The sequence below is a fragment of the Camelus ferus genome, chromosome 1 (genome assembly GCF_009834535.1).
Source record: "Camelus ferus isolate YT-003-E chromosome 1, BCGSAC_Cfer_1.0, whole genome shotgun sequence".
In the NCBI taxonomy this organism is placed as follows: domain Eukaryota; kingdom Metazoa; phylum Chordata; class Mammalia; order Artiodactyla; family Camelidae; genus Camelus; species Camelus ferus.
Genome location: NC_045696.1, coordinates 118,339,710 through 118,360,979, shown reverse-complemented (window position 1 = coordinate 118,360,979; position 21,270 = coordinate 118,339,710). Strand labels below are relative to the sequence as shown.

Below are 21,270 nucleotides of genomic sequence, written 5' to 3'. Positions count from 1 at the left end.
TAATGAGAAGCCACCATAAAGTTTCCAAATGATGAAAAAGATGATCTATTTCATGTTTGGATTATTTGAGCTGCCACGTGAAGATTAGACTGGAGGGGAGGGGCAAGATCAAAGCTAAGAGATCAGCTAGCGTCTGGATCTGATAAAATAGAGACAATGGCATAATTAATTAATGCTAAGACACTCTAAACGAGGATCTGAAAATTGAAATCTTTCAAAATAATTTGAAATTATTTCCATGGTAAGAAAATAAATAATTGTGTTCCTAATATTTTATTTCCATATATAATTATCTTAATTTGATTATTAATAATAATTATTTATTTTATAAGCAGCTTTCTACACAGATCAGTAATTAACTTGGTTTCTAAATAAGACTGACATCTGCATTACACACAAAAATAGAGGAAACAGTAAGACAGCACATCATGGATTACAGTAGGATTTCCAGTCCCATTCAACATGGAGGACCACTGCAAGCCTCTCTCTCCTGCTGACTACAACTAAAAACTCAGGGCAAAGTACAAAAAGCAACTTCTTGAGGGCTCTGAAAAGTAAACAACAGCAGGCATATTGGATAAGGGAGTCAAAAATACAGTGGAGTGGCGGTGAGTTTTCAGTTTTATTTTTGTTTTTCCCCCTTTCATATCCTAGCTTTGAGCTCAGGTCAGGCTGAATCTGAGAACTAAATGGTAGGTACAGAAAGCAAAAACCTCTACCCCATTTTTCTGGGACTGGGAAAACAAACTTTTCCCCTTCTTTCACTTCCAACCTTGTAGCAGGACCAGGACTCATCGTAGAACCATACTGCTACAGTGGGTGGCTGGTAACAGTAAGAAAGAAAGTTATCTTTCATAACAGGAAACCAGGAAGAGGGGGACCCTGTTGTATGAATAGTGAGTGGGGAATCCCCACTATGTTTTCTTTTCTAATCAATCACCTCAATTTGCCACAAAGTGGGCCCATTCATGTGGATCCGTCTCATGGCATGAGAGGCGAAACCTGTGATAGAACAAGCCGGAGTGTAGGGTTATCCTGGAAGAGGAAGCACAGGACAAGGGGACTGAACTGCCACAAATTATGAATTCACACTTACACTGTGTCTTCTTGAAACACACTCAAAAAAGCACAACAAAAGCTGTAAGACTCAACCTCTGATATAAACCACTACCAAAGTCCTAGGCTAGGGCACGGAGAGTCACATGCAAGGTGCAGACTCAAAAAGCAGAGAAAAGGCTTTGAAAGCTGAACTGACACTGGAACCACCACCCACAGAAGGTGAACCAAACCTTGTAGGCTGACCCTAATTGCGATGACTGCCTGTGAAAAGAAAAGGAAAAGAGAGAGGAAAGAAAGCAAAGAAGAAAGGAGAAGGGAAAAAAAAAAGAAAGGAGACAGGAAGGGAAGACAAGATTTCTCCAGAGGATTCAATAAGATACAGAGTTTCAAAGTAAAATCTTCAAAATGTTTAGGATACACTCCAAAATTACTTGATATACCCAAGAATCAGGAAAATCTGGCCAACTCTCAAGGAATAATACAATTCACAGACGTCAACCCTGAGATGACCCAGATGCACAAATCAACAAAGATTTAAAGAAGCTACCACTTTTCTACATAAGCTATAGTGCATAGACTCTTGAAATGAATGGAAAGATAGAACTTCACAGTGTTAAAAAAGGGAAACTATTAAAAATTAAAATTTTAAAGCTGTAAAGTACAGCATGTGAAATTTAAAAAATTTCTAATAAACTATAATGGAAAAAATAAAAAGGAATATATACATATATATACATAAAACATAATCATTTTGCTGTACACTTGAAACTAACACAATACTGTAAATCAACTATACCTCAATAAAAAAATTTTACTGGATGGGCTCAATAACCACATGGAGTTGAAAGAGGAACAAGTCAGTGAACTAGAAGATAGATCAATAGAAGTTATCCAAACTGCAGAAGTGAAAGATTAAAAAAAAAAAAAAGAAAAAAAAAGAACAGAACCTCAGAGGACCACTATGGGACAATACGGACTCCTAGTAAATCTTCGAAATTCAACTATTTTATAAAACATTATTAGAATCACATTATATAAATTATCACTGTAACTATATTCTCACTAGTTGTATTCAAATACACTTTCAGCATGAATAGTAAAAGTAAAGATTATCTAAATGAAAAGTGAGATTATAATAGAATGTGGAAATTAACTTAACCTAGTCAGAATTCACTTGTCTTTCATTTCTTGGATATATTTTATTTTTCCATTGTAAAAGAAATAAATGTACATTAAAAACTTGCACGTTTGAGATAAATTACTCAGACAAAACTAGCTAAAAAGACATAAAAAAAAGAAAGAAGAAAGAAAAATTAAAAGATTTTGAAAAAAGAAAGAAAAAAGAGGAAGAGAAAAATCTACCCACAATATAAGTAAATGCTGAAAAATATTTGTTTTTTCCTATAAAATTGAAAACACACACAATATAAATATTTTTGTGTTATTTCATATATTTTAAGTGTAAGCACATCTGCCATGTTATCTTAAAAAAATTTTACAACAAAATTTTAAATGGCTGCATAATACAGGATTCAATGAATGTTGTATAATTTATTTAAACCATTCAATAAATATTTTCATGTTTAAAACAGTTAGCTATTCTATATAATATTATGATAAATGTCTTTGTGCATAAATCTTTACCTGGATGCCTTAGGATACAAAATAAATTAGTTGATTGAAAGGTATTTTAAAAATTACAAAATTAATACAAATTGACAAAAATTATAAAACTAGTACATGATTATTGTGGAAAACTTTCAAATGCAAAGTCATACAAGTAAAAAAATAATAAGCCACAAATAATTCTACCACTGTTAGTACTTTGACAGATTTCCTCAAATTTTTAACAAAATACATTATATATATTCTCTAATTTGAATATAATAGTATTTGGTTTAGCACTATTTTAAAACAACTTTCAGTAGCTGCACTGAATTTTAAACAATACTAATCTTTAGGGCACAGGCCAAAACAATTACAAACCACCAACAAATAAATATATTCCGACTGCTGCTCACCCTAAAGTATCCTTTACAGAACTGTCCATGTAAGAAATAACTTGACTGAAAGTCAGTGCCTAAAAGATGAACACCTGTCATTTTGTGAACCTAGATTTATTTATTAAAGAACACTGATTGTTCCCCCAAATCTATTTTCCCCTTTTCCTTGGGCATGTGGCTACCCAGTTACAGACTACATTTCACAGGTCCTTTATTCCTAGATCTAGCCCTGTATGCACAAGTGATAAAGGCAAATTCTATTTCAATTGTCTAAAAGAGTCCTGATACCTTATATTAAACTTCTTTTTTTCTTCATGGACTAGAACAATGGTCAATAACAAAGGCTAAAACAGGCATGAAGAGTAGCTATCAATAAAGAGACTAGAAAATATCAAATATTGATAATGATGTGGAGAAACTGAAGCCCTCATAAATCCTGGTAGGAATGTACACTAGTGCAGACAATCTATCCAAGGGAATCTATCCAAGGGAAGTGAATACATATGTCTACATGAAAGTAAGTGTTCAAATGTTTAAGGAACATTGTTTATAACAGCCCCAAATGGGAAACGATACAATGTCTATCCACCATTGAACAAGCTGTGATATATCCATACAATGAAATACTCTTCAGCAATAAAAAAGGTAAAATATTGATAAATGCTACAATGTGGTTGGATCTCAAACACATTAAGTGAAATAAGCCAGACACAAACCCATGTAATGACCCTTTTTTTCCTAATAATAATCCTTGTTCTGCTGTCTACTTAGTCTGATATTAATAGTTACTTCAGCTTTCTTTTGTGTGATGTTTTCATGGTATAACTTTCTCCATCCATTTACTTTTGACATTTCTATTTCATTTATATTAGTTCTCTATTATTGCTATAATAAATTATTACAGATTTAGCAGCTTAAAACAACACTAACATATTATATTATAGTTGTGTAGGTCAGAATTCTAATACAGGGCTCACTGAGCTAAAATCAAGGTGTGAGCAGGGGTGTGTACCTTGTTGGTGGCTCTAGGGAATGAATCTGTTTACTTGTTCATTCAGTTCAGTGAATTCAGTTCCTCAACATATAACCGTAAAAACATCTGCAATGTTCTCCCTGTCATATAAAGTAACAAATTCACAGGTTCTGCAGGTTAGGGTGCAAAAATATTTGGCAGGGAGGCATTATTCAGTCTGCCACATCTTTTCATTTAAAGTATCTTGTATATAGCATATAACTGTTTCTTGCTTTTTAAAATCTTTTCAGATAACCTCTGCCTCTAAACTGGTATGTTTAGACTATTCATATGAATGTGCTTATTGATACAGATGAATTAAAATCTAGAACCCAACTACCTGTTCTGCACCTGTTCTTGTTCCATCTGTCCTTTATTTCTTTTCTCTCATTTTATGCTTTATTTTAAGTCAAGGGTATTCTATCATGCCATTTGATCTCCTCTATTGCATTATTATTTATACTTCTGTTATTTTTTTAGTGGATGTTCTAGAGCAGGGGTTGACAAACCACAGCATGGGCCAGCCAAATGTTTCTGTGTATTAAATTTTACTGAAACAGAATCATGCCCTTATGTTTGTGTACCAAGGCTGCTTCTGTACTACAATGGAAGACATGAGTAGCTGAAACAGAGGTCATAAACAAGCAAGCCTTAAATGTATATTATTCTGTCCTATAAGAAAGTATTTTCTGACTCCTGCTTTACAATATAAATATTTAATACATCAGAGCTATCCTCAAACAATCCTATATAGTCATGAGTAATGTCAGGACCTTACAACAGTATATTCCCAATTCTTCCCTCTCATTCTCTGTGTTATTGTCATCCTATATTTTACTTTTACATATGCTGTAAACACACAATGTACTGCTTCTATTTTTGTTTTAGACAGCCATATTTTTAATTAAAAAGAAGAAAAATGGTTTTATTTTACTTTAATTTATTCCACTTCATATGTCCTTTCTTTTCTTTGTATAGATCCAAGTTTTTTGTCCTGTCATATTTCTCCTGCCTGACAATCCCCCTATAACACCTCTTACAGGGGTGGTTTGCTAATAAATTCCAGTGGTTTTTGCATATCTGGAAAAGTCTTTATGTCTTCTCCATTTTTTTAAAAAAAGATTTTTTTCATTAGGTATTGAAATCTGGTTTGAGTAGGTGTTTTTTGTTGTTTTTCATTTCCCTTAAGCACATTAAAGATGTTACTCTGTGGTCTTCTAGCATGTTTTCTGAAGAGAAATTTGTTCTAATTCTTATCTAGTTCTTGTATCTACATGTGATATTTCTGTATTAGTTTTCTATTATTACTGTAATAATTTTTTTCCGGTTGCCTTTAATTATTTATCTTTTGACTTCAACAGTTTGAATATGATGTGATCATGTTTTGAAATTAGTTTTACTTATGTTTGTTTTCTGTGTTTATTATGCTTTGTGTTCTCTGAGCTTCTTGGCTCTGTAGTTTAGTATCTGTCATTAATTCTGGGCAATTATCAACCATTATTTCTTCAACTATTTCTTCTGAGATTCCAATTACATGTACCATTTGAGATTGTTTCATGGTTTTTAGGTGTTTTGTTTAATTCTTATTTCTCTTTATGTTTCAATTTGGTAATTTCTACTGACATATTTTCCAGTTTGTTGATTCTTTTTTTTTTTTGGTCTGTGTCAACTCTACTGGTGACCCTTGTCATAGACATTCTCTATTTCTGTTACTGTGTTTTATATTTCTAGGATTTCAATTCGATTTGTAGGTATAATTTTCATCTCTCTGCTGAAATTAACCATCTAATCTTGCATGTTGACTAGCTTTTCTACTAGAGCATTTAACATATAATTCATCATTATTTAAATTTCCTTGTGAGATAGTGCTAACATCTATGTCATAACTGCCAGACTCTGATGAGTACTTTGTCTCCTTTGAGTTTGTGTGTGTGCGTGAGCGTGTGTGCTTTTCGTCCTTTTCTCTTTCATATGCTTTTCAATTTTTTGTTGAAGTTCTTATGAATTACTGTCATCAGGTATGTGGTAGTGGGGACTAAGGTAGTTTTTATGCTTAGAAATGAATACAAACTTCCTTCTAGAACTTTAGCACAGGGCTATGAGTTAACCCAATAAGGAGTTGAGCTAGTTTGAAGTTTATTGTTGCTATGGTTACACTTGGGAACCATAGGCTACAAATTCCTATATATTGTGTTAGGGATGGGGGATTTAGTTTGCCAAAGATTTTTTTTTTTTCATTCTCATTACTATTCCGTAGTCAGTCTTAAGTCTATGTGCTCCAAAAAGGTCTGTCTCTAGCAAGTTACTTATTATTTGACACATGTTATCCTGGCAACAGGTAGCAAAAAATGGAGGAGAGTGTTCTTTGATCTTCTGTTTAAGTCTTAGTCTTGGTTGAGCACTGTGTCCCTAGGTCTCTTGTGTATGCCTCCTCAGTGATCCTTTCTCTTGCCTGGTATAGTTCTGGCTCCTGTAGATATTCTTGCCTCTGACCTGGGGGTTGAGGTTTATTTTTTTTTTTTCCCCTGTTCCTAATCCCTGGCTTCAAAGAAACTGCACTGGTACCCTAGGGCAACAGTGAGCAGCTCCTCAACAGAGTTTGGTTTTGTTCCATAAAAGAGGAAGAAGAGTCCAGATGGAGTTTATTGCTCCTCTTGTTATGGCTGCTGTCCCTCTATCCTAGTTCTTCACCACATGGGAGATTTTCTTTGGCTGATGGGGTTCATGAGGAAAAATCCACACAATAGGTTGTGGAGTCTTCCTATTTTTGTGCCTTCCAGTGGCTTCACTTCTTCTCACCAGACACACCTGCTTCCATCATTCAATAGTCATTTTAGTTGAACTCTTTCTACAGGCGTCTGGCTGACTGGCCCTGGTATGTTAACACTTGCACCCTGCCTCCCTCTGCAAGAGAAAAATCTGTCTCTCCCTAGACTCTGGACCAGTTCATTGTCTTGTACACTCAATGGGGTCAAGAAAAGTAGTGAACTTACTCTTTGTCCAGCTTTTTATTGTTATAAGGTTGGAAATGATTTTTTCCACCTTCCCCTACCTTGATCAGAAAACAGAAGCCATCCCAACAATTTCTATTTAACTCTACATATTATGATTTTCAAAGCTTACCCTCATAACTTTCCACTTAGGTTCACTCATTCATCACATGTCTACCTAAAGCTTACTATGTGGCAGGCATGGGAGCAGAAGCTGATGGCTTCATTCTGCCAAAGTTAAGCAGCTAACTAATATCTGTCATAGAAATGCCCCACCAAGACCAGCTGACCCAACCTCTGACCTTAAGGGTAAGTATACATGGGTCAAGAAAAAAGATTTCATGATCATATTTACATGCAGTTAGGTTTAAACAAATAATGTACTTTAATTCAAACAACTTAAAACACTGTAGTGCTACAGAGAATATAGATATGAGTAAGACAAAAAACTTTATCTTCTATCTCTATATGACTTGCATATAGAGAATAGTTCAAACATTTGAAAAACAATACTGTGGAGCACACTTTACTCCTCGGTTATATGTGCTTAGGAGAATTTTAAGGCGTGGCTAACTGATTAAGACTCACTATTCATGGGTAACAGACAGATGAATTGAAGGCAAAATGCCTTAGAAAAATACGGAGTTTTCCTTGCAAAATTAAACCTGTAAGTTTACAGCAAACAGCAGACAAGGTCAGGATTAAAGAAAAGAACCCAGGAGGATATATTATTTATATTATATTATATTATATTATATTATATTATATTATATTATATTATATTATATTATATTATATTATGGGAATATACTGCATGGAATTGAGGGCAGCCTTCATGGAATGTGGTCTGTTCATCTCTGTACCTCTAGGACTCTAATGGCAAGTAATCAGTCTTAAATCCTAAAGGCTGAGTTTTTCAGTACATCAGATTTTACTGGAGACAGATATTTCAAGCCAATTCTGTTCATATAAGAAATTAAAGTATATATGCCAATTAATGAATGCATTTTATGTGGAGCCAAAAAAAAAATCTGCAAGGAGGATCAGATACTTGTGAGAGACTAAAAACTACAGTCTCTACATATAAGAAAAAGTACCTGGGAAGTCAAGGTTTCAGAACAGAAGTTGACAAGGAAAATGCCACAGTTTTATGAAAGGAAACTAGGAAGATGCTGCTTTTAATGGCTTCAAAGTCTTTTAACTTGATACATTCATCCTTCCACATCTCTGGAGTAACTGTTGAGAACATTATGGTTTTCTAAAACAACTGCTCCTTCTGCAGCTAATGCTCAAATGGTTATTACTAATATTTACTACTTTCCATTTCCAGCTGACCTTCCTTGTCACAGATTAAGTTACTCCCTAGGGATGTGTGTATCATTAGTCACATCACAGCCAAGTGCTGGATCTGGTCTCTGTCATTTTGCCTCTCTAATATGACCATTCCTACTATGCCATGTATTTTACATAGATTTTATCATTTGAATCTCAAGAGGTAATGTTTTAAAATTTTTCCAGTTCTTAGTATATATTCCCCACTATTTCATTTCAGTATATATTATGAAAGAACTAAAGATGATGAATTGCTTAAATACCACTTAAATATCAAACTCATGGGGCTACAAAAGTTAAGTAAAAGAAAAGATACTACACAGCAATGTTGGTAATCATACAATAACAAAAATTTGCTTCAGTATAATAGTGGGTCAAAGAGATTACTACACCAGCACATGTAAGATTCAATCTTTACATTAAAAAAGCACTATAACTTTGAGTTATAAAAAGCTCTGAGAACTGGAAACAGAAATGCAGTCTAGGATAGATTATTCAGACTAATATAGAAGTCTTGGCATGAATAAGGAGAGAACTGTGGTTGATCCACAGAACAGTTGGATTATGAACCAGAATATGCAAATCAGGTAACTATTTATGATAATTATTAAAATGTTAACTTGCAAATAAAGCACAGAAAGTAACATTCTACAGTAGGTTGATTCAAGCACAGTACAGGACAAGGCTGTATGATTAGAAGTAGATGTACTTTACGGGATGTATTACTCTGAGGCATGTTAGTACCAAAGCAATAATGCAAGTACAGCTTGACTTCATTTACAGTTAGGATAAGTGTCTATGACTTCTCTACACATATGCACACAGGCACGCGGGAGCACGCACCCACATACACCTCAGTCTGGGTGGAAGTCCTTTCCTTACATTTCCAACAGTTTTCTGTAACTATGTTTCATGTATTTATTTAGGTTTCTCTCAAATCCCAGACTTGGAAGTTTCCACTCTTTCACCTCTCTACTGAGTATTTCCTGAGTTGTGCTGATTTATTTACTGCCCACTGTGCTTCCATGCTGCTCACACAGTTCTTCAGCTGCAAAGCCACCACACTCTGCCATCACAACTAACCTGTGGACTGCTGCAGCTCAGAAGATTTGGTATCTGCTTTCACTTTCTCCCTTACTAGTTCTAAAAATAACCATGAGAATAATCTTCCCATAAATAACCATGTTTATCAAGGTAAGATGTAAGTCAAGGGCTTACAGTACTGGTGTGTGTGTGTGGCTTTACTTGATGACTAATTTAAATGTAAACTCCCAACCAAAGAATCAAAGGTCCTGGGAAGTGGTCTCCAATCTTCCTCACTCCCAGTTCTATAATCCCAATGTTCTAGAAGGGACTTTGGTTTTCATTACACCCATCACTTCGTTTTATACAGTCCTTTCAATTTGTCCTGTCTACGCTTTGAATTTCTGCTTTATTGATTCTGTTCTTTACTGCCTTTAACAGGTATTTCATTTCAGCTATTATATTTTTATTTATTTCCAGCTTCCTCTTTGTCTTTTCCTGTATCCCAGCCAGATTTCTTTCATCTCAGTCTTTCAGCATCTTTCATGTGTTTCAAAAGAACACGTATGCTTATCGAAAATATTTTAGTAAGAGTTACTTCTTTTTCCTAGATTTAAGTCTTTTCCACAAATATGTCTTTTCTCTGTCCCCTAAGAACAATGTTCTCCTTATTTCATACTACTGTATCCTTTGGTCTTTGTGGGGCTGTTTACTCATTCCTGAAAAAGTCAAGTCTGTCCTTTCCTAATAAGTGGGAGGGAAGGGGACGGTGGTGGTGAATTAATTTCCTCGGTTTCCTTCATTACCCACATATTTCTATTTAAATCTTTTAGGCCTTAAGGACCTTCGCTTTTGCCAAATTTCTAATATTAGTTGTCATTTGCTTACTATGGCTCTGAAAAAAAGAGCTGTCCTGGGCTCCACTGCATCCAGTCTATAGAAAAGAATAATAAATCCTGGATAAACTGAAGCATTACCTTCTCTTTAGAGGTACAGCAATAAAAATGCGAAGCCAGACGGCATAGATCCCATGGTTCAACACACCTTCCTGGCATTAATTTTCCTATTTCACAATGAAATGTGCCATTACCTATCTTCTTTTACCTTGGCCACAACACATTATCAGGAACTTCACTTCTGTTAAAAGCAATGGAATTGAAAACCAACTAAAACAAAAAATCTTTAAAACCTACTGCTATTCTGTCTCCCCCTGCTACCATTCTGCCTCTACATCCGTTTACATTTTGGTTTGGATAAATTAATGTTGTCTGACAGGTTAAAATATTTCGGACTGCAGCAATGCTTGATTTTGAATCTGTTTCTACAAGCATGCAGAAAGTGACACGAGAACTTATGGACTGACTCAGTCCATGACTTAACTTGCTGGTCCCGTTTTGCCTGCCTCGAGGTTCTACTGCATCAGATACTGAGGTCCATCTTCCCAAGCTCACGTTCTCTAAGATCTTGTGTTCTGGCTTCTTTGATCACCAGCTATGCTCTCCAAGTCAACCATCAACTCTGGAAAACCTTACTGTTTGTTCAACAAATTTGGGATGGGATTAGGGTGAAGTGAGTGAGGAAACTTAGGCACTTAAAGTGGCTCATAGAATTTAAGGGGATGTCAAAAACTCAGTAGGATAAAAATATTTGTAATGTAATTTATTTTAAAAATCAGATGAATGCTAAAAAAATCAACAATTAACAAAAGAAAAACTTAAATGAAGATTAGTAACACTGCTATTCTAAGCCACACTGAAGCCTAAGGCAAAGGAAAAAAAATCATTAATACTGATGCTTTTACCTGCCTCATCTTAATCTGAGTCATCTTAGTCTCGAAATATTGTTTGAGCAACTCTGCTTCTCAGCCACTGATCTCCGCTCTGGTCACTGCAGAAGGAAGACCAGGTGGCTGGTTGATGGGATCCACACAACTCTGTGATCCTATCTCAACTCTATCCTTTTCTCTTAGCTGTTGGTGATTTTATTAATTTTATTTACAGATTATTTCTCAAGTTCCTCATCTGTACTTGCCCTCCTTACTCTTAATAAATGAACTAAAATCAAAGTCATCGAGTAAGAGTTACTGGTTTTCAACTGAAAGAATCATCGCTTTCTTTGCATACTCAACACCTGTCTGAATTTTCACCTGCTTTCTTCTGCTTCTCTCCTACCTCAGAGGAAGAGGATTTTCTCTTAATTGCTGACCTTTTATTCTCTCTTTTCTCCTTTACTGGGACCTTTTCCTTCAAGCACTTATTTCTACGTCAACTTCAAATCCTTCCTCTTTCAAGGGAAACTGGGTGCCACAGGCTGAGAAGTCCTTTCTAGAGCTAGAGCAGTCTTCCTCTGACCTCATTTCACCGACTGCACCACTGCCTCCAACAGTGCTGCAGACACTCCTTCCCCCTCGTCTGCGTGCCCACACACGTGTAATTCGTGGCTTCTGTTCCCACCACCTGATTAAAACTATACAAGAATCCAGTTTTGTATCTCTATCCTTTCTCATCTGTATCCTTCTTCCATTACCAGCACTATGTCCCTTCTTAACAGTCCCACCATCTCACAGCCAAATGAAATAACCTGTTAACTGGTGACCTGCCCTTCTAACTAGTGGCTTGATTCTCTCTCTCCATTTTGTAATCCACTCTACACTGGGCCAGTCTCATTCCTTTATCTCTCTGCCAACACCAACAAGAAATCTCTGCTCTGCTTGAACCTAAATAATCACCCTTTTCAGCATGTTGTATACCTTTCCCCATCTTTGATTTTTCACTCCCTATATTTTGAATGTTCCTCCCATTTCTCCCTGGTAAAACCTAGCCATGTACAAGGTACATTTTAAGTAAGATCTTTAATTTCTCACTAGATTACAAATTCCTTGAACCTAGGGTTTCTCTCATTCATCTTAATGTTCCCAGCACCAAACAAAAGAATGAACCTTAATGAAAAGGAACAGATGGACCACTGCCATAATGTACAGCTATCTTCTTTGGAAAATTCGAGCTATCTGGTAAATAACTTGGTTTTCTTCAACGTATTGACAGATATCATCAAAATTATAATATATTGAGAAGAAAAGGAATTTTCAAGCAAGCAAAGCCCAACTGTGATTCTTCCTGAACAAAAATTGAAATTGGGGTCCTCAAATTACCGCTGCTTTTATATGGCCTAATGAACTAAGAATGGTTTCTATATTTTCAAATATTTTTTAAATCAAAAGAAGGATACTCTGTGACCCATGAAAATTATCTGACATTCAAAGTTGAGTCATCATCAGCACAGTCTTATTGGAGCACAGCCACACCCATTCATTTACATGATTCCTGCGGCTGCTTTCACATTACAAGGACAGAGCTGAGTGTTGCTGCAGACCATATGGCCTGCAAAGCCTAAAGTATTTATTATCTGGCTATTTACAGAAAAAAAATCTGTCCACTCCTGCTCTGGATCAACAAAGTAATACTCTGAGAAACGTCCCCAGCAGAAGGCAAGGGTGTTACATAAGAGAAAGAAAGGCCCTGGTGGCCACAGCAAAGCACACTTCTTCTCTAATGTCCAACGGGCAGTTTTCTGTGAGGGGGAAAGGCTTGAGAAGAACCGTCCTAGTGGTTGACAGAAAGCAACCAGGTAAGGAATAAAACTTGACTGTTCACTTTTAAATCATTCCTCATCCTCAGAAAAAGAAACCGACTCTCTCCACTCTCCGAATTACCTGCCCCCCACCAAACTTACTTTAAATTTATTTATATACTTTATAAACATGGATAAACTGACACCCAACTTCCTGGCTGTGGCAAACAGAAATAAACCTACAAATAGGTTATAAGGTTACATTATCATAAACTGAGAAATATTTCAAGAAGAATTGAATCCTACTGTGTAAATACTGACAGTAAGAAAACTCAATATTAAATATAGCCAAATTCAAATCTTTGTTTTTGGTGGCCACTTTCTAGTGAACACGTGGTAAATGCCAAAAAAAGTCAACTAAGCAGGGCAATTCCTGGAAGAGTCGTATTTTTAGCCAACTCCTTCTGGTTCAGTAAGAGGAGATGTAACTTTGACTCAGATGTTGTGCAGACCTGAGCTGCCTCATGACTGACAGAGAACTGATTACACTTTCTCTTCATACTTCCCAGTTCCTTGCAATCTTTTGTGGCACAGAACTCTGAAGTATCAACACAGTACTTTGTCACATGGATTGCCTCTTGAAAAATATTTTGGCTCTGCCTGTAAGCATCCCTGCAGTCCACATCAACGGAAGAACAGACCCCAGTGAGAATACACGTTGGCATTCTCACATCACGATGATATGGGGCTGCCCTGCCGTAAGCATGTTTGGGAGCTAAAACATCTGAGTCGGTTCATTTAGTAAAACCTTACTGAGCTTCTGCTGTGTGCTTAGGGGAATTCAGGGATGAAACACAACAGCCTCTGCTTTCAAAGAACAAACAGTTTAGTTGGAAAAACAGATGAATAAACCAAATATACAGAATTATCTGTACAAGAGGCTCCTGAACTGATAACTCCATAGTTTCAGTTAAGCAGCCGAGACAGTCGAAGTGTCAGAAAAATCATCTAAGGCAACGTGCAGGGGAACTTTTAAAAATTATCTTATTTCCATTTCTCTTCTCTACTTGCTTACTTTCTCGTTTCCCTAACTCCAGGAAACAGTGATAGGGGTTTTAGATAGTTTATCGGCTAAGAATATAATTTGGGTTGGCAGACAGTGATCTAATACAGAGCCTAGCCAACATTTCCTTTAAGGATTCTTTTTTTCCCCTTCTCTTTGGATCAAGTGAGACCGCTAGACAAGAGATTCCTATAAGAATAAAAGGGCCTAGATCTGACTGGCTTAGGCCCTTCCCTGAGAATTATAATTTTTTTAAGCAATTATACCCTTAATTTTGTTTTTTACTGTTATCAAAGGTGACTAAAGTAGTACATCTTCCAGAGGAACAGTTAAGTTACTGAAAAATATCAGGATTGGAAAATTTATCACCAAGAAACTTAAAGGCTCTTTATAATAAAAAAAACAAGATGAGGAAGACTGAATTTTGAAGGTAAATTCTGGAAAGCCTCAGTAAATATTTTGTTTTCTAAAATAAAGCAATAATACTAAAAAGAAGATATGCTGTGTGATTCCTATGTAAGAATAGTGGATATGACAATCAATTTCCATGTAGCCACTCTTGTTTTTAAAAACCCTATCAGGACCTCTCTTCCCCTCAAATTTTAATGAGATGATTACAAACACTTTGCTTTGCTGTAGATAAAATGGACACTGAGAAGTATTCTCAATTGGTCTTATTTTGGGTCTTATCCTTCAACCGACTGTTCAGTGCCTTTCAGATTTGATCAGGTAGGATGCTGACTCCAAAATCAACCAAGACAGGGTCCAGCTTCTGCCACTTTCCCTAGCCAATCCTCAATTCTCTCCCTCCTGACACCGAGGGAACAGTTAGTTTCAAGGTGAAAGTGGTACAGATACAAAAAGCTACAGCTATTCAAGAGAACAGGATGGTGAGTAACGAGCAAAACTTTATGAATATTTATCCATTTTCTTTAAAATATACTTATCAATAACTTTCACCTAAGATCAATGATGATTAGATAAGAGCCAATTTGATTACTTCCTTTTGAAGTTAAGGCCAAGAAATACTTCATTAGTAATGAGATACTTTTTCTTTCATTAAAGGCTGATAACTATGCAAACCATAGTGTTAAACTCTGTCCTGGCCGGGAACCAAAGGCTTTGTGTCTCTGGGGGGTTTCGTTCATTTCATGACAAATAATTATTGAGCCCTGGTGTTGGGAATCCAGAAGTGAACAAAACAGACAAGGGACCTGCTGCTTGTCTAAAATCCTCTAAAATTCTCTTTTTAAAAAGTTTTTCAAAATATTATTTTTTCCCCTTTCTATACAGTTTTGGTTTTAACTGATCACATATTTCAGTATGTAAGACTGTTTTTCTCCTAAACTAACCCAGCAAAGGTACTTATAGCCAATATTCACTTCCTTTCACTTCTGCGAGTTGTCTTAGAAATTAGAACTCCCATTTCTAAGAGAATGTGTAGCTATAACACGTGCTATAAGGTCTTTAAAAACAAGTTAACACCTTTAAAAACAACACAACCAATTTGTAATTACCAGAATTCCTATCCCAGCCAATCATGTATTTAAAACACACGAATTCCTGAAGATGGCTCCAGTAACTAGTACCAGATCACCGTAATATGGAAGTCTCATTGTGTAAGCAGGTGTTCCTATTTAAGCACTGAGGCTAATAGAGTCTTCTGAGTAACTGCAGGGCTCTGCCCTTACCTGACCATGTACACGAACACATATGTTTATCTAGAAGCCTTTCCTTTCCCACAACAGCAATAGCATAAACTCCACCCATTGTTTCCAGCTCATTAGGCTAGGAAATCCCTCTGCTTTCCTGGTTGACCAGATAGTCTTTATTCCTCCAGAAAACCACCCTCGCAAGTTCTGTAGTTCTCTCTTGCTTGCTTGGACTATCCTGGTCCTTAGTATCTTTCTCCAGTTATTTCCCAGTGGCACAGCTGTGGGCATTTGGAGCAAAGTGGCTCTTCCTTACGTGGAACTGTTTGCACTGCAAACCTTTAGCACTTACCCAGTAAATGTCAGTGGAGTTTCCTAGTTACCCTGACAACCCCTCTACCTCCACCCAAGTCCCCCCTAAAAAACCCTGCCCTACGTGTCTCCATAGGCTTAGGCGTGCGGGTGGGAGGGGAGAGGGGAAGGAGCACTCCCAACTGATAACTGTAACATACAGTGTGTGGACCGTGGACCTGAATTCCTTATTTCGTGACAACTAATTTGCCTGTGTTCCTTACTTTCAGAATCTGAACTCTGTATCCCCTAACTGAATCTCCTACCTCCTAAAGCACTTTCTTATATACTACAGAAAATCTTGCCCTTGCCTCTGCTTAACTCAATCTCTGTTAAGATGAAAACAGAGACTAAATCAAGAAAAAAATAATGTCAGAAGGGAAGTGTATACTCTGAATACACAGTACAGAATAAGTGAAGTTCCTAAAGATGAATGTCTAAAGAGAAGAATGACCAAAAGGACAGAGGCATCGAGCAGTAAGATGATTCAGCCAACTTGGGTCACGTGTATGGTCATTTAGGCAAACCTGAGGAGCCTAACATCCACTGGGGGTAGGAGAGAAGTCTTACAGTAACTTACACCCCTCTGTGCTTACCTGACTTGCAGAACATGCTTGGCAGCTCCTGCTCAGGACCTCTGTGCTTGCTACTTCCTCAGCCTGGAAGGGCCCTGCCCCCAGTATTCACGTGGCTCATGCCTTAATTTCCTTTAAGTCTTAGCTCATTTTTTTTCCCCAATAAGACTACCCTGATGTTTAATTCTGCAACCTCCTGACTCTATATACACTATCAATACCCTTAAACTGCAATGTTTCTTTTTCCCAAAGCAATTCTCACTTTCTAAGACGCTATCTTAATTCTCTATTATGCTTGTTATTTACTGTCTCCCTCTGCTAGAATGTAAGCTCCACGGGGACAAGGGTCTTCGCTTTGTTCACTGAGGCACCCCAAGCACCTAGAACACAGCTGTGGAACCCAAAAGGCCTAATGTTTACAATGACGACCTTGACCTGCAGAATTATGGATGCAGGCTGTAGAGAATCCAGCCCTGTCTCCCCAAACCAAAAACAAGACTCCTCTGAACCCCGAAGCACTTGCATGGTATGAAACGAATGCTGTATCTTATTCACTAGTTTATCACTAGAGGAAGACAGCAAAACTCTTCTCTTATAGACCCGAGCACTATATGAGCCTATAATGCCTTTAGTTAAGCAAATCTCTGAACCCTCCACTGCAGGAATGCTTGAGACTCTGCACCAGGAAAAATCCAAAGCCATGTTTCTCCTTCCATTTACCTGAAATGACTGGAGCCTAAAGGAGGGAATTCATAGCTCCCCAAGTCATCAGCTGAGGCACAGGCCCCAAAGCAGAGACCCACTACACCCAATTAAGCGTTTAAGCATGGGCCTTCTAATTCAGTTCCACAATAGTTTATGAATACTGATTTAGAAGGGTCAGAAAGAGCATAGGTATCAAGAACTGGAAAAAAATTATTAAAAAGATACATTTTAGTTAGACTCTCAAAAGAGTAGTATGAAATGAAGAAAAAGAAATTTCATTCTTTGGAGCTAAATAAATATAGAAAGAGAGGATGTGAGATATATTTAAAGTTAACTGCTATGTCATATCTTTATTTCCAAGAGAAATTTCCCATAAGCATTGATCATTTTACAATATAAAGACAGAACTTCCCAAAGATTCCTACCCCACACCCAGCCCCAGATGCACAGCGACTCACTCACATGTCCCACCGTTTACTGCATGTGCGGGCCAACCAGCCTGTAGATGATTCAATTAATCTTACAAGTGACATACCAAAAAACCCAACAACAACAACAAAAAAAAAAAAAAAACAGATGTGGCATTAAGATTTACAAAGTTATTGAAACTTTTTAACAAGTAAAACGCATCTTTACTTAGCTACACCAGAATGAGGAATAAAGGGGTTTACATATGTTCCAATTCTAAACCTATCAATCAAACCCATGTTATTCCTTTGGGAGCTTATTTACATGCATATTTATCAGCCTCACATGCTAATTCCCTGCTGTTTTATGCCTGCGAGGCATGTTTATGAGTCATAATTGTTGATCTCATCTGATGTATTTCACTGAAGGAAGACATTATTCAGTTATGTGGTCTCATGTCAATGAGTTACGATGACCCGATCTTCCAAATGCAACTTGCTCTTTAATTTTTATTAGGACATAACTTATTGCACAGGAAAAGAAGTATGCTAAAATAAGAGAATAAATGTTTCATGTAAAGAACTTAGTTAATCATCTCATTTTTGATCCACCTTACCCCTCATGTTCAACGTGAAATGTAGCCGTAAAAATCGGGTCACTCCGTTAGTCACTTACTTCACTCTTGTACTGAGCCTTCACTTCCTAGTCTGCCATTTTCACGTTCAGGACCCTCCCCCAGTTCACACTAAAACCTGTTTTCATCCACTGACTCTTCTGTCATATTCCTTTACTATCATTTTGTTTTTCCTATCAAGATTCAGTGACTTTTCTGGTCTGTCCTACAAAACGCCACTAGCCAAGCTATTTTTTTCAACTCACTTAAAATGTTACTTCAGGCAGGAAGTCTTCCTGAAATAGATAAATTGGGTAATGAGTAACTATTTCTACATTCATCCAAACCCTTAGAAAATATTAAGTCTCCACTGGTTACTTCACAATATTACTAATTTTAAAAAAGTAAGAACACTATGCAACAAAAAGCAGAAAAAGCAGAACATAGTTTAGTGGAGACATTCAGGGATGGCGTGCACTAAGAATGTTACTGTTAAAGATAAATGGAATCTATTGCAGTGGACCTTTATTTCTACAATTACCAGTTGGTGTTGCAACCAGGTGCTTTTCAATAATGAAATATGACTAGATTGATGACTATAAAACATTTGTAATAGTATGACAAGGGTTTTGAAATAACAACTTCTACCCACCGTAAGAAATCTAACTTTAAAACCAATATTTGTGACACAGACTTATGTAAAGAAAATAGTATATGTTTTTCCATATCCAGTACCTTTTGTGTGTAAATATATCATACTACTGAAATATCATAGCAAAAGGTTACCACACTGGGTTCAATGGGCACCGTGACTCCAGTAGCAGAGCATGAAGCCCGCCTCCACTCCCCCCTCCACCAGGGGATCCCACCACCTGAGCCACAGCGAGACTGAACTGAAGCCCCGAACATTAAGTGTTAGAAGAGAGGCGCGCTTGGCACGTAAATAAATGGAGCCCAGTAGACTTCCTCTCTTCTCTTGACCTACACATGAAGAATAAAAATTACAAAGCTTTCTATTCTTGAAGAGTATTGGAAAATGTTTTAATAGCAGGATTAAAATCTTAGAATGCAATAAAATATTATTAGTATTAATTTTCATACGCTCAAATAATTTTTTAAAAGTTTGGCTAAGCAATAAGCTAAGAAAAACACATTACAGAAGAAAAATCTTAAGTACAAAAAAGCTATAAAAGAAACTTAGCTTTCCCCATTTCTTAGCATTTGCGAAAGATCCAGGAGAAGTTCACAAATAATAGCACTGTACAAAGAGCATTTTTCAAAACTCAGAATAAGTAAGTTGATATCCAGAACAGGTACTCACAGTATCAGGGGATTTGAAATGTACTTTAGTGCGTTAGAACTACAGGTGTTAATAGAACTTGATTGATTTCCTTTGCACCACAGAGATAAAACCAACCAAATTATATATTTGCTGCAGTAGGAGGTCAGAACGTTAGTAGAGTTACCACATAAAACAAGAATACTTACCCTTTAAAATACTATATATACATAATAAACTATACTAACAGGACACACTAAAGCAATGGCGATGCCAGTTCCAGGATATTATGAGTCTTCCAATATTCTTATCACTGTTATGTAATTAGAAGAATAGTACAATTTAACACTAATCTAGTATGTTCTTTAAATACACTGGGGTTTCATGAAGGAGATGTTTTTAATTGGACACTTTCTTCAGGTCTTTGACCCAGTGAAGGAGGTTTCCTGCTGCTCTAATTAAAACCAGAACACACCATTCACTTCCCACCCTGTTTCCCTGCTTCATTTTCCTCCTTAGCCCTCAACACTGCTGGAGTGATATATATTTTACAGATTAATCTTGTCTACTGTCAGTCTTTCACTAAACCCGCAAACTTCCTGAGAGCAGAGATTACCGTGTGTTTTGTTCTCCGCAGTCTCTCCAGTATCGACACCAGAGCACAACACAGAGCAGGCTCTCAACAAACTGCCACTGCACGCGGTCATCAACGAATAGTAAACCTTACAAAGAACGCCTGAGGACAACGGACGTAGGAAAAAACCTTTTTTTACATTAATAACCAAATCAGAATACTTAAGTAGGCCGGTGCTGAATGTCTGATAGCCCTATTAAATCCTAAATACTCACGTCATCAGAGTATGTGTGGCCAAGTTACTGGAGCACCTTAACCTGCCCACTCATCTTAGTTGAGCTATTCAACCTCTGAATTAGAGTTAAGAGAAAATATATCACCAACTACTAATCCTATAAAAAGCTATAACTTAGACCTCACCCCCCAAATAATGATTTCAATTAAAATGTACAGGAAAATGAGTGTCAATCACCTGCAAGTATATTTGAATTATCAGAGATTAAATAAAAGAACAACTATTGATGTTAAACAATTTAATACCCCTAACACACTATTAAAAATTTTTGACTTTGATAGAGGATTAAATAATTTGTATATTAATGTAAGCATATGAATTCATACACAGGTTTACAACATTAAAAATTCCCTGAATATTCCAACATTCACTCTTTATGTATGTATTTTAACTGTACTTTAAAAATTTCAGATAAACACAAAGAGTATAAAACACTCATTTCTGGTAGAGTACCTGCACATGGTAGGAAAGAGGGTTTGGAACTTCTACAAAAAAATAAATTTTGGAAGTGGCTCTGTAGCTCAACAAACATACTCAACATTCTCTCTTCCATTGAGGATAACACCTGTTTTGGCCATGAGTCACTAAATCAAATTTGGTGAGAATTTAGTTGACTTTAAGGTGGAAATGTCTACTGCTGGACAAATTTGTGGCTTTTTTTATTTAATAGAATCTATTTTTTATTTAGAAAGGAAACAAAAGTACAGGTTTTATAAATAAGACCAATGAATATATTGGCCAAATCCCCTCATAATTAAATTTTATT

The 21,270-nt window shown here is 36.5% G+C and overlaps 1 protein-coding gene and 1 long non-coding RNA gene across 8 annotated transcripts in view; one reads left to right on the top strand and one right to left on the bottom strand.

Annotated features, from left to right (window-relative positions):
* Nucleotides 1-21,270, bottom strand: part of TBC1D5 (TBC1 domain family member 5) — a 498,574-nt gene that overhangs the window by 259,278 nt on the left and 218,026 nt on the right. The window lies entirely within an intron of this gene.
* Nucleotides 6,018-14,185, top strand: LOC116666424. The gene is made up of 3 exons (XR_004323267.1): nt 6,018-6,028; nt 12,423-12,429; nt 14,014-14,185. It is a non-coding gene; the product is annotated as an uncharacterized LOC116666424 (long non-coding RNA).